Source organism: Chinchilla lanigera, unplaced genomic scaffold (assembly GCF_000276665.1).
Source record: "Chinchilla lanigera isolate Chin_1 unplaced genomic scaffold, ChiLan1.0 scaffold00059, whole genome shotgun sequence".
NCBI classification, from domain to species: domain Eukaryota; kingdom Metazoa; phylum Chordata; class Mammalia; order Rodentia; family Chinchillidae; genus Chinchilla; species Chinchilla lanigera.
In genome coordinates, this window is record NW_004955460.1 from 7,406,063 (window position 1) to 7,416,252 (window position 10,190).

A 10,190-nucleotide genomic window follows, 5' to 3' on the forward strand; every position below is an offset into this window, starting at 1 on the left:
TCCCTTGTACTTCCGTGGTGGAAAATATTTTAAACTCAGACAACAAAGAGGAAAAGAGCTTAAATCCCACCAGGCGTAGAATGATGACGGTGGACGTTCTGCTGAGGATCTTCTCTTGGACTTCCTTTGTGAATTCATTGTCCTACTTTGGGTTCCTCAGAGGCCCACTCTGAGTGGAGGATTCAAATGTAAGTAGTTTATTCAGGAGGTGATTGCATGAAGCACTGGCAGAGGAATGGGTGGTAATACAGGAAGGGAAAGGAAGCAGGAGCAACAGGAGCTTCTGGAGTGGAGGTATCAGTTGGAGTGAGGTCCTGCTGGGGACTGTGCAAGCATCCAGAAATCTCCAAGCCACCCTACTTAGGGGTGAGGAAGTTGGACTGTTCTCCTGACTCCTGGAGGTTAAAATGTGTGGAGCATTAACTTGCCGCATGGGTCTCCCTGTGCCAGAAAAAGACCCTAAGCAGGAAATAGACCTCAGAGTGTAGCTGGGAGGTGGATGCTCTATGAATACTGCTTTTATTCATAAAGTAACTTTCTGTGCATCAGGCTTTGGACTATCCATTTTATTTGCTTTTTTCATAGAATTCTTACAGAAGCCCAGTGAGCTAGGTGAACTCATCCCCTAAGGGTTTGGGGCTGGTAGACCTGACAGTCAGACTCCTGGAGATTACATTCCTGAAGGCATGGAGAGACGGTGCACTCATCCGTGAAGATCTGATGACAAACTATTCAGTCAGTGCTCTTTCTCTTCTTTCTGTCAGCAAGGAGCTTTTCCTTTGTGATGGTAAATATACTCCTTGTCTTCTGAGACTCCTGTTGGAAACCTTGGGACAAAAACAATCAGTAACAGGCACCTGTCAGGTGTGTCTACTCAACTCTCCACCCCACCTCCTGGTGCATCATTTTATTCCTCTGGAGAGAGCGATTCGCCCCTTCTTCTTGTGGCTTTAGTAGGCTCCAGATCAGTATTCAGCCCCCAGGTAAGCGTGAGGCTCAGGCTCGGGAACCACGGTCACCATGAACTCAGCTACAACAACCTCAGCCAATGAGAGCCTTCTCTGGGAATCTGCATGCACACTTTGGGGGATCGAAGTTTTCTCCATTGATAACCCTAGATGGTGATGCTATGACCAGCACTTGTTGAAACCATGCTCTTCCACCATAGGATGGTGAGCAAGCTTATCTATAGGAGGAGAGAATGTAACCCTTACACAGATTGGGGGAAGCACAAAGATCTGACTGTACTACTGAGGCACTGCCATCTCCCAAGGTCCACTCCCCTTTGGCTACCCACGGCTGAGCCAAACAGATAGAAAGCCATAACCTCCTTCCTTCCTCGCTATTTACTTGTTTACTTAAAGATAATTTGACTTGGGTTTCTGTTTCTTGCAACCACAAAGTCTTGACTAATTCAGGGCCAAGTGGTTGCTGACCATGAAGCGCATTTGTGGCCTATAAATTATAGACTGGAGCAAGAGAACGGGATGGGGGAGAGATCCAAACTCTGAGAGGACAAGAATGACCTTTTTCTATCCTTCCCAACTATTTGCCTGCACCATTTCCAGGTCAGTTCCAGCTCTCTGAGGCATGAACCATGAAGGAGGCATCTGCCTTCGGGAAATACTGAATAGCAAGAGCAGCATCTAGCTGATTTCCTATCAACCCCTGTCTCTGCCCGCAGCTAATGATGGCGTTTGTCAATCGGAAGTGGACTAATTGGGACTATCAGGTTTTACCCGCCTGTTCTTGCAATCCGAGGACGCGGAGAACTCTGCTTGTAGAGGATGTTCACTGACGGTTCTGTGAGTTCTGACCTCCAGTTTAACCAGCCTTTGGCTTGTGTGAGCTTCCAAAGATCCAGTGGACCCAACATACCAATCTAACTTCATTAATTGGAAAGATATTTTTGAAATAATGACTGTCATTTATTAAGCACTTCCTATTTGCTGGCACTGTGCACTTGGACTTTGTGTACGCTATTGTCCTGTAATACTCAGAATCCTGCAAAGTGGGTATTATCCATTTCTTTTATGGATGAATAAACAAACCGCAGAGGGGTTAATAGCCAGTATCTCCCTCCCAACCTATGCCCTATAAGACTGAAGATCCCCCCTCCCTCTCCTTCTTCTACTGCCTAAGCCCTGGGGGAATGCAGTAATATCCCCTTCTAGCTGCTGGGGTTTAGCTTTAACATGTTCACTTTTAGAATATGCAACAAGGCTATATATAAACCTAATCCAGAACTCCCAAACACAGCTTTCAGAGCTGTGTTCCCTGGCCCTTTGCTATCCTGGCCACCAGTGGGCCTTAAATTGAGTATAGAGTCCCTTACTGGTGGGTTTGGGAGTCAGCTCATCGACACTAGAGCTAGAACACCCAGAATTCCCTGCCTAGCTCTGGGTCATGTGAGATCCAGGAAGCTGATGTAAAGCAGGGGAGCAGCTCTATGTTCTTTTCCCACTTGGAGGCCTGGGACAGGACACACATGGGCTATTGCAGCCCATGCCCACTGTCATTCACCTCTGGCCTGACATTGTCACCCTGGAACCCCAGCCAAGCCTGTAGCTTCCCCATTATTGCCAAACAAGAGTGTTTTTAGACATATCCCCCTAGTTCATCACCCCACAATACTGTATCCTGTGTAGATATCTGTATACTGTATGTATATCTGTGCTCTGTAGGCAAAAAGAGCAAGATTTTTTTCATGGTCCACAAATCACTTTTTGCACCCTTGAGAGTCTTCTAGACTAAAAGGGACATAAGACAGAAAAACCAGATGCAGTAGATGGCCCAGGCTTGGATCCTGGCTTAGGAAAACCAACCATAAAGGGCATTTGGGGGACACAAGAACTGTTCATATGGACTGAATATTTTTGTTAGATGTGACTGTGTTATTTTAGGAAAGGGTTTCTATTTTTTATAGAAACATATAAAAGTGAAAAAAGCTACAAGGAAGAAATCTTGGTTTGGGGAAGACATTTTTACTTATTAATTGATTGTCTTGCACCCATGGGCTGCCTTCATTTGCCTGTGGAACATACATTCCTGTGAAGGGAGAAACCCGGCCTCGCAGGTAGGCATTTGGCTTTTGGGGGAAGCTCCGGGCTTGATGCAGCCGAACAGTATAAGTTAACAATGCCTTCTCTTACAGTGCACTACAGGGTCTTGTAGGACAGACAAAGCTCTGGAAAAACATTGAATAAAACTGACTCATAAAATGTTAACATACTTTTTTTTCCCCCCAGATCTGGGCTGTTTTATTCCTTAGGAAGTTAAAACCTGTTTTTATCCATGAAGTATCATGAAATATTTATCCCAATTACAGAGCATCATTGTCTTATTTTATCTTATGATGAAAAATTTTAGATGTTGGCTTAAAATATGTGAGGAGTTACATGGCTTTAAAAATTCTTTTGGGAGTTATGTAAGCAAAATGTTTGAAGATCTGTGGGCTAAGATAACGTATTTCAAGAAAAAGTGTCTCTCATCCCTCTCCTCTGTCTCTGTTTTCTCTCTTTCTGACTCTGTCTGTCTGTCTGTCTGTCTGTCTCTCTGTGTCTCCCCCTCCTCCTCCCCCTCCCTTTCCCTCTGTCTCTCCTTACCCCTCTCCCTCTCTTTCCTGTCTCTCCCAGTACAGAGGATTGAACCCAAGAGCAATCTACCACTGAGCTACATCTTCAGCTCTATTTATGTATTTTTTGCCCAGGCCCCTCTTTTTGTATTTCTTTATTCTCTTTCATCTCCAGCAGCCAATAGCTAACTATAGGCACATAACACACCTGGTTGGAATTCTAGGTAAAACAGCAGCCTTTCGCTTTCGTCAGTGAGAACTAAGTTCATTCAGTGACATTTCTTTTTCTCCTTTCTCAGTGGTAGATTTCCACTGTCACACAGGCACAAGCATATTAGTTGGGCTCGTGCACCTTATATAAAGATGTCACTGCTTCCTGCCTTCCTGTATCTTTTCTCCCTATGTTTTACAAACCCTCTCATTGGTCCTGCACCACTCACAGCAACCCCCACCCCTTCCAGCTTGCTAGAGGGTAAATGAGAAATCATTCCAAATGTCAAAGGGAGAATTTTGCTCCTTCCCTGATATTTCCAACCAGTGTTAGATTGAAAAGTCGAATGTGAGGGGCTGTATGCTTTTTGGACAGGATGAATCATTGGCATGTTGCTTGCTGAAGGATGTCTAAATCATTTCACATAGTGAAGCTTTAAGCAAAAGCCTTCCCATAAGGTAGAAGCATCTGGCATGATGCAGGCTCTTGCAGATTTATCCCTGGTAGGAGCCCCCCCAGGCATATTGCACCCCACTTCTCAGGGGCTGTTTGCTACAAGACCTGATTTTGCTGGCCTGTCTCCCGCCAGGTCCTGCATATCATTCTCATTACTGCTGACTGTGGTTGTCTAGTCTTGGCCTAAGCTTGGAAAATTCCAAAGAGGAATGCTGTACCAGTTCTTAGGCCAGAAGCGAAATTCTGACAAGGTCTGTTTGTTGCTCACAGAGTCTGCAGCTCTCGAAAGATGATTATATAACCGTCTGGATTTAGATGAGCTACACCCTCAAGTCATAAACCTTGTTCTCTCTGAACTGTTTTGCCAATCAGGTTCTGTTTTTTTAAAAAACCATGATGTCAAACTCAAGATTTCTCATACAGAACTGCTTTTATGCTCCCTGCCTGGGCCATCCTTCCATCCTCCTGGAGGAACCTTCCTGTCGCCCCCACCTCCTCCCAAGCCTTCAGCGCTTCCCCAGGATCACAGGTGAAAGGCAGTTTCCCCCCAGACAGCCTGACCCCCCCTCCCCCGACCCTCCAGCTTCACTGCCCACATAACACTGCCCACGCCAGCCTTCTGGACTCTATTAAGGTTTTGGTGACATGTGCCCACCTTTCAGAATGTTCTGTCTGCTTTTTTCCATTTATATTTCCTACAAATATTGAAATTGCCCTTCAGATTTAATCTGGTTGTCTGTATGGTTTTCTCCTTGTTTCCTTGGAGTCTCCTCTCAAATGTTACCACAGGAGTGAGGCTTTTAATCCAAATTAATTTTGCAGCAAGTCACCCTTGGCTGCCCCCCCACTTCCCTGTTTTATTTCACAATTACCGTCATGCGTTATATATTTATTCATGTCTCATCCATTTTTTTCCCGAAGGCAGGAATTTTATTTTTTTCTTTTGCTCTGCTGGAGATGGAGCCCAGAACCTTGTGTGTGCTAGTCAAGAATCAACCACTGGACTACTTTCCTGGCCCATGGGCAGGGATCTTTGTTAGTTCTGTTCATTGCTGCATCTTCAGTGATCAGAAAGTCCTGGCCCACAGCAGGCACACAGTAAATATGTGTGGATTTAATCAATGAATGAATGAACCTTCAAAACATTTCAGGGCCCTTAAAATGTGTCAAGTATTCTCCTGAGGTCTGGAGAGGTGTATATAAACCAAACAGAGCCTTTTATCTTTTTTTAAAATTTGCAGTCTCTTGGGAGGAAAGTGTAAAGTGTGAAAAAGAAGTGTTTACCAAGCTCAAGTGGAGCATGTTGGAAGGAGACTGTGCTGCCGAGGGTGACTTCTCGGGCGCCAGGTCGCCACACTGCAGCCAGCGTCACTTCCGCCATGAGGATGCAGCTCAATGGATTCTGCTGTTCCTGATTTCGAATACATAGAAGGAAACTGAGGCTCAGGAAAGGTACTTCCTGTCTCCCAAAGTTTTATGCTAGGGAAATAACCCAGGTCCTCTGAGGCAAAGCCCAGAATGCTTTGTACTAGATTGTTTTGGCTTAACCTGAAAGACATGGAAGAAAGTACTATGGATGTTTGAGTCCTCTACTAGAATTCATCACAGCAAAGAAAAAGGCAGGAGAGTCACCCCCTGTCTAGACTTCCCAGCCCATAGCAACCCACAGGGTTCTCTCCGTTTTGATCTCTCATTCACTTCTGTCACGTAATATATCCACCCATTTATTCAATCATCAGTATTCATGAAATAGCTCCTATATGTCATGCAATGCTTTATACTCCAGTACCACAGGAATGTATAAAAGCAAAGCCTTTGTTTCCATGGAGTTTTCATTCTATAAATATTTTGTGTGACATTGGAAGACAAACAGTATATTTAGTCTTTTTTTTTTTTTTTTTTTTTTTTTTGAGACAGGTTCTTGCTATGCAGTTCAGGCTGGCCTTAAACTCATTTTGTAACCTAGGCTGGCCTGGAACTCACAATAATCCTCCTGCCTCAGCCTCCCAAGTGCTGGGATTACAGGTGTGTGCCACCATGCCCAGTGCAAAAACCAGTATATTTAGATTAGAGTTACAGCTTCATTATATTCTAGCTGAGGATCTTGGAATGAGATCACTTAACCTCCATGAATCCCAATTTTTATATTTAGAATAGGAATAATTACCCACCTCACCAAAATATGATATAGTAAGGTTCAAATAAGATGCATATATTTTGAACTGCAAAGGACTAGAAATTGTGTTCTAATAAATCCAAGTTGCTTGCCGGCATGGTGAACCAAGCTTTTAATGCCAGCACTGGGGAGGCTGAAGCAAATGGATGGGAGTTCAAGGCTAGCTTTGGGCATAAAGAGAGTTCAAGTCCAGCCTGACTGCAGAGTAAGGCCTTGTCTCAAGCAGATAAATAAACAAACACCGTGAAGATCCCTTTTTTTTTTTTTATGTGCTATTAAGAAAAAAACAATTTTTACCAGTTATAACATGCGATTGATTATAATACCTATCCCAATTTTGGAAATGTGAAAATGTGCAAAAAATGCAGCTTAGAATTGTTGGAATATGGTATAAGAAAGCTATTATTATCATTTCCTGTGATACCTAGCATATGGTACATATTCGAAGACTGAATTTAGCAGGGTGTATCCAAGTAGATGAATGAGCTAAATGCTAGAATTTATGTCGTAGAGATTTTCAAGCTTCTTTCTATCTTTTGGTATAATTTTTTTCTTGGCTAAATCATTGCAACCATTTTCTATGTTGTAGAATTTGGGGTCTCCACTCACTTATTTTTCCCACTTGCTCTCTAGAATAGAGCGGCTATATTAGCCCCAAAGCATGATCTGTGGTCTGTGATGTGAGAAGGCAAGACGTATCCTGCTTGTTTAAAGAGGAAAGTGTCTGTGCCATGCCCGTATCTTAAGACAACCACATGGTGGTCTGCTCTCCAGAAGCAGTGCTTTCCCAAACACATGCTGAAGCTGGATTGGGCGGCGATGCCTCGAGTCCTAGCTCCTCAGAAGGCTGAGGCAGGAGACACACTGGAGCCCAGGAGTTACAGGCTAGCCTTGGCAACACTGTGAGGTCCTGGCTCCCCTCCACCCAAAAAGAGGGTGCTTTACTAGATTTATTTTAAATCACCCGGGCATTGCTAACCTTGTAACTGAGATATCCCTCTCTTTCTCTCTCACTTCCTCTCTCTCTCTCTGCCTCTCTCTCCCCCTCTGTCCCTCCCTCTGTCCCACCTTTCTTTCCTTCTGTTTGTCCTCATCGCCTGCCCCTTTTTGCTTTGACTCATAGAAGACTCAAAAACAGATCTGTGATTCCTCATAGCACTGTACTCTCACATTAGCTTCATTCTTCTTGTCTGAACTTCACTTTTCCTTTCTCCTAGATTATAAGCTATTTTCTCCAGCTTTGCATTATAACAATCTTCAAATATCCAGAAAACATGAAAGAATTTTTCAGCTAACACCCACATGCCTACCCTCTAGTTTCTAAAATTAACCTTTGCTTTACATGCTTTACCACAAATCTATCTGTGTAGCCATCCCCTGTTACATCTTCAGTCCATATTTTTTTTGTTATATGTTAAAAGAAGTTCCATACATGTATACACTTTCCCGCTAAACATTTTATTTTGCATATCATCAACTAGAGTCCAATATTTGGTTACATGCAGTTCTTTTTTATTGTTGGTTTTTAGTGAGATACAACTTAATACCTGGGGCCCTTCCTCTTTTCTTCTCCTCTTCCTCCTCCTCCTCCTCCTCCTCCTCCTCTTCCTTGTTTCCTTACTTCTTCTCCCATCAGGAGAGAGGGCTCTATCTGGCCTCTGCTTTCTGTAAAAAAGAAAAACCCACTTAATATCTAGTGATGTATATACAACTTAAGTGTAGCATTCAATAATTTTTGACAAACAGAAACATTTGTATGCACAATGCATGATCAGCATACAGACTATTGCTGTCATTCTAGATAGTTCCTTCATGCCCCTTCCCTGGGCCCCACAACCTCAGAGGCAACTACTATTCCTAGTTTTCCCCAGCATCTTATAGCGCTTCACATAAATGCAAGCATACAGTGTTTTCCTTTTTCTATTTTTTTTCTTTTCTTTTCTTTTCTTTTTTTTTTTTTCGGTACTGGGGATTGAACTCAGGGCCCTTACCCTGAACTACATTCCCGGTTCTTTTTATATTTTGAGACAGGATCTTCCTAAGTTGCTAAGTTGTCCTGACTGTACTCAAACTTGCGATCCTCCAGCTCCCTTTCCAGGGTGCTGGACTTAACAACCACGCACCCCACTTCCGGCTGACACACAGTATATTCTTTTCTATGCTTTCTTTCACTCAGCACAGTGTTTTGCAGACTTACCCGCACGATCAGGCGTGTCAGTTTGTCTCTTCAGAATGCTGAGCAGCGCTCCCTGGTATGGATACCCCTCAGTTCGTTTGCAAATTAAAGCTGCTATGAACGTTTTGGTGTCAGGCTCTCTGTGGAGCTATTTTTGTGACCCTTGGCTAAGTACTTAGAAGTGGAATTGCTGGGCCATAGCATATGTGTTGATCGAGTTTCATAAGAAACTGTCAGATGTTTCCTGAAGCGAGTATGCTACCCACAGCGTGTGGGACGTCAGGCTGTCCTGCGTTTAGCGTGCTCTTTCCCCTTCCTGAGCTGTTCACGTGGGTAACAGTATCCCACTGTGGATTTAATTTACATTTCCCTGATGATTACTGACACCGAGCATCTTTTAAAGTGCTTCTGAGCCTTTTATATGCCTTCCTTTATGAAATGTTTGTTCAAGTCAGTCCAAGCTGGTTTTTCTTTTTCTTTTAATTTTTGATATGTAGAACAGTTTGCATATTCTAAATACTAATTCTTTGTCAAACATATGGGTTAAAAACATTTTGTCTCAGCTCATGCTTTGCTTCTGTGTTCAAGTCTGACCTGTATTCTGGCCTGGCTCCCCCTGGCTTTGGTCTCCTGGTGCCCTTTCTGCTGTTCCAACAGCGGTGCAAGATCACCGTGCACCCACGTTCCCTCAGGGATGATGAATTTGTTCCTGCCTGGTCTTTTGGATGAGACAGAAAGATGTTCCGGAGTGGCTGTGGTCTGGAGCCATCTCTGCAGGCATCACAGGCCTCCAGCCCTGTGGAAGGATATTCGGGCTGGAGACCTTTCTGAAGGTGGAGAGGCTGCCCTGTAACTAGAGCTACAGAGAACAGGTCTGAGATGTGTTTCCCTGTCTAAACCTGACTCTGATTTCTTGCTTTGAATGGGAGTCAGTTGCTAAGAGGAGATTTTCCTTTATTCCCTTCTAAACCATTTCCCCTACCTTTCCCTCTTGGCTCAGTAGAGAGTACAGGCTTTGGAATCGGCCTTTGTATACATGCACGGAGTGTGTTTATCTATTTAATTATAAAAAGTAGTTTTTCTGTTTATATCAGCTCATCATCAGGACTTTGATAATACAGAGAAATATAGACAAAAGTACAAGTCAGTCCTAGTTGAACAGCCAGATAGAAACCACAGTAACATCATTGTCAACCTTGATTTTAACTCTCTGCTCTGTATCTCATCAGGGAGTTTCATCTCTTATCTTTTTTTTTTTTTTTTTGTCTCTTATTTGAGGAATGGAGACAATGCAGGCCTCGTGGACAAACTGTAAAAAGGAAAAACAGTATCTGCAAAATCTCCAGCAAATAATAGAACCTTAATACGTATAAACCCACTAAATGATGCTTTAAATGGTGTAGGAAGTGAGTAGGGGTCTGAGAGAAAAGAATCTTAGTCTCCTCCCCTACTTTAAGTTGTTATTCATTCCTTTTTTTTTTTTTTTTTTTTTTGTCTTTTTGAGACAGGGTCTCACTATGCAGTTCAGGCTGGCCTTTAACTTACTTTGTAGCCCAGGCTGGTTTCGAACTCTCAGCAATCCTCCTGCTCAGCCTCC

At 43.4% G+C, this 10,190-nt stretch overlaps 1 long non-coding RNA gene across 1 annotated transcript; it reads right to left on the reverse strand.

Moving 5' to 3' along the window:
* Positions 1-447: 447 nt before the first annotated feature.
* On the reverse strand, positions 448-8,005 carry LOC102006319. The gene is made up of 3 exons (XR_263037.2): positions 7,965-8,005; positions 5,526-5,652; positions 448-827 (listed from the first exon to the last, which is right to left on the reverse strand). It is a non-coding gene; the product is annotated as an uncharacterized LOC102006319 (long non-coding RNA).
* Between the last annotated feature and the right edge of the window lie 2,185 nt (positions 8,006-10,190).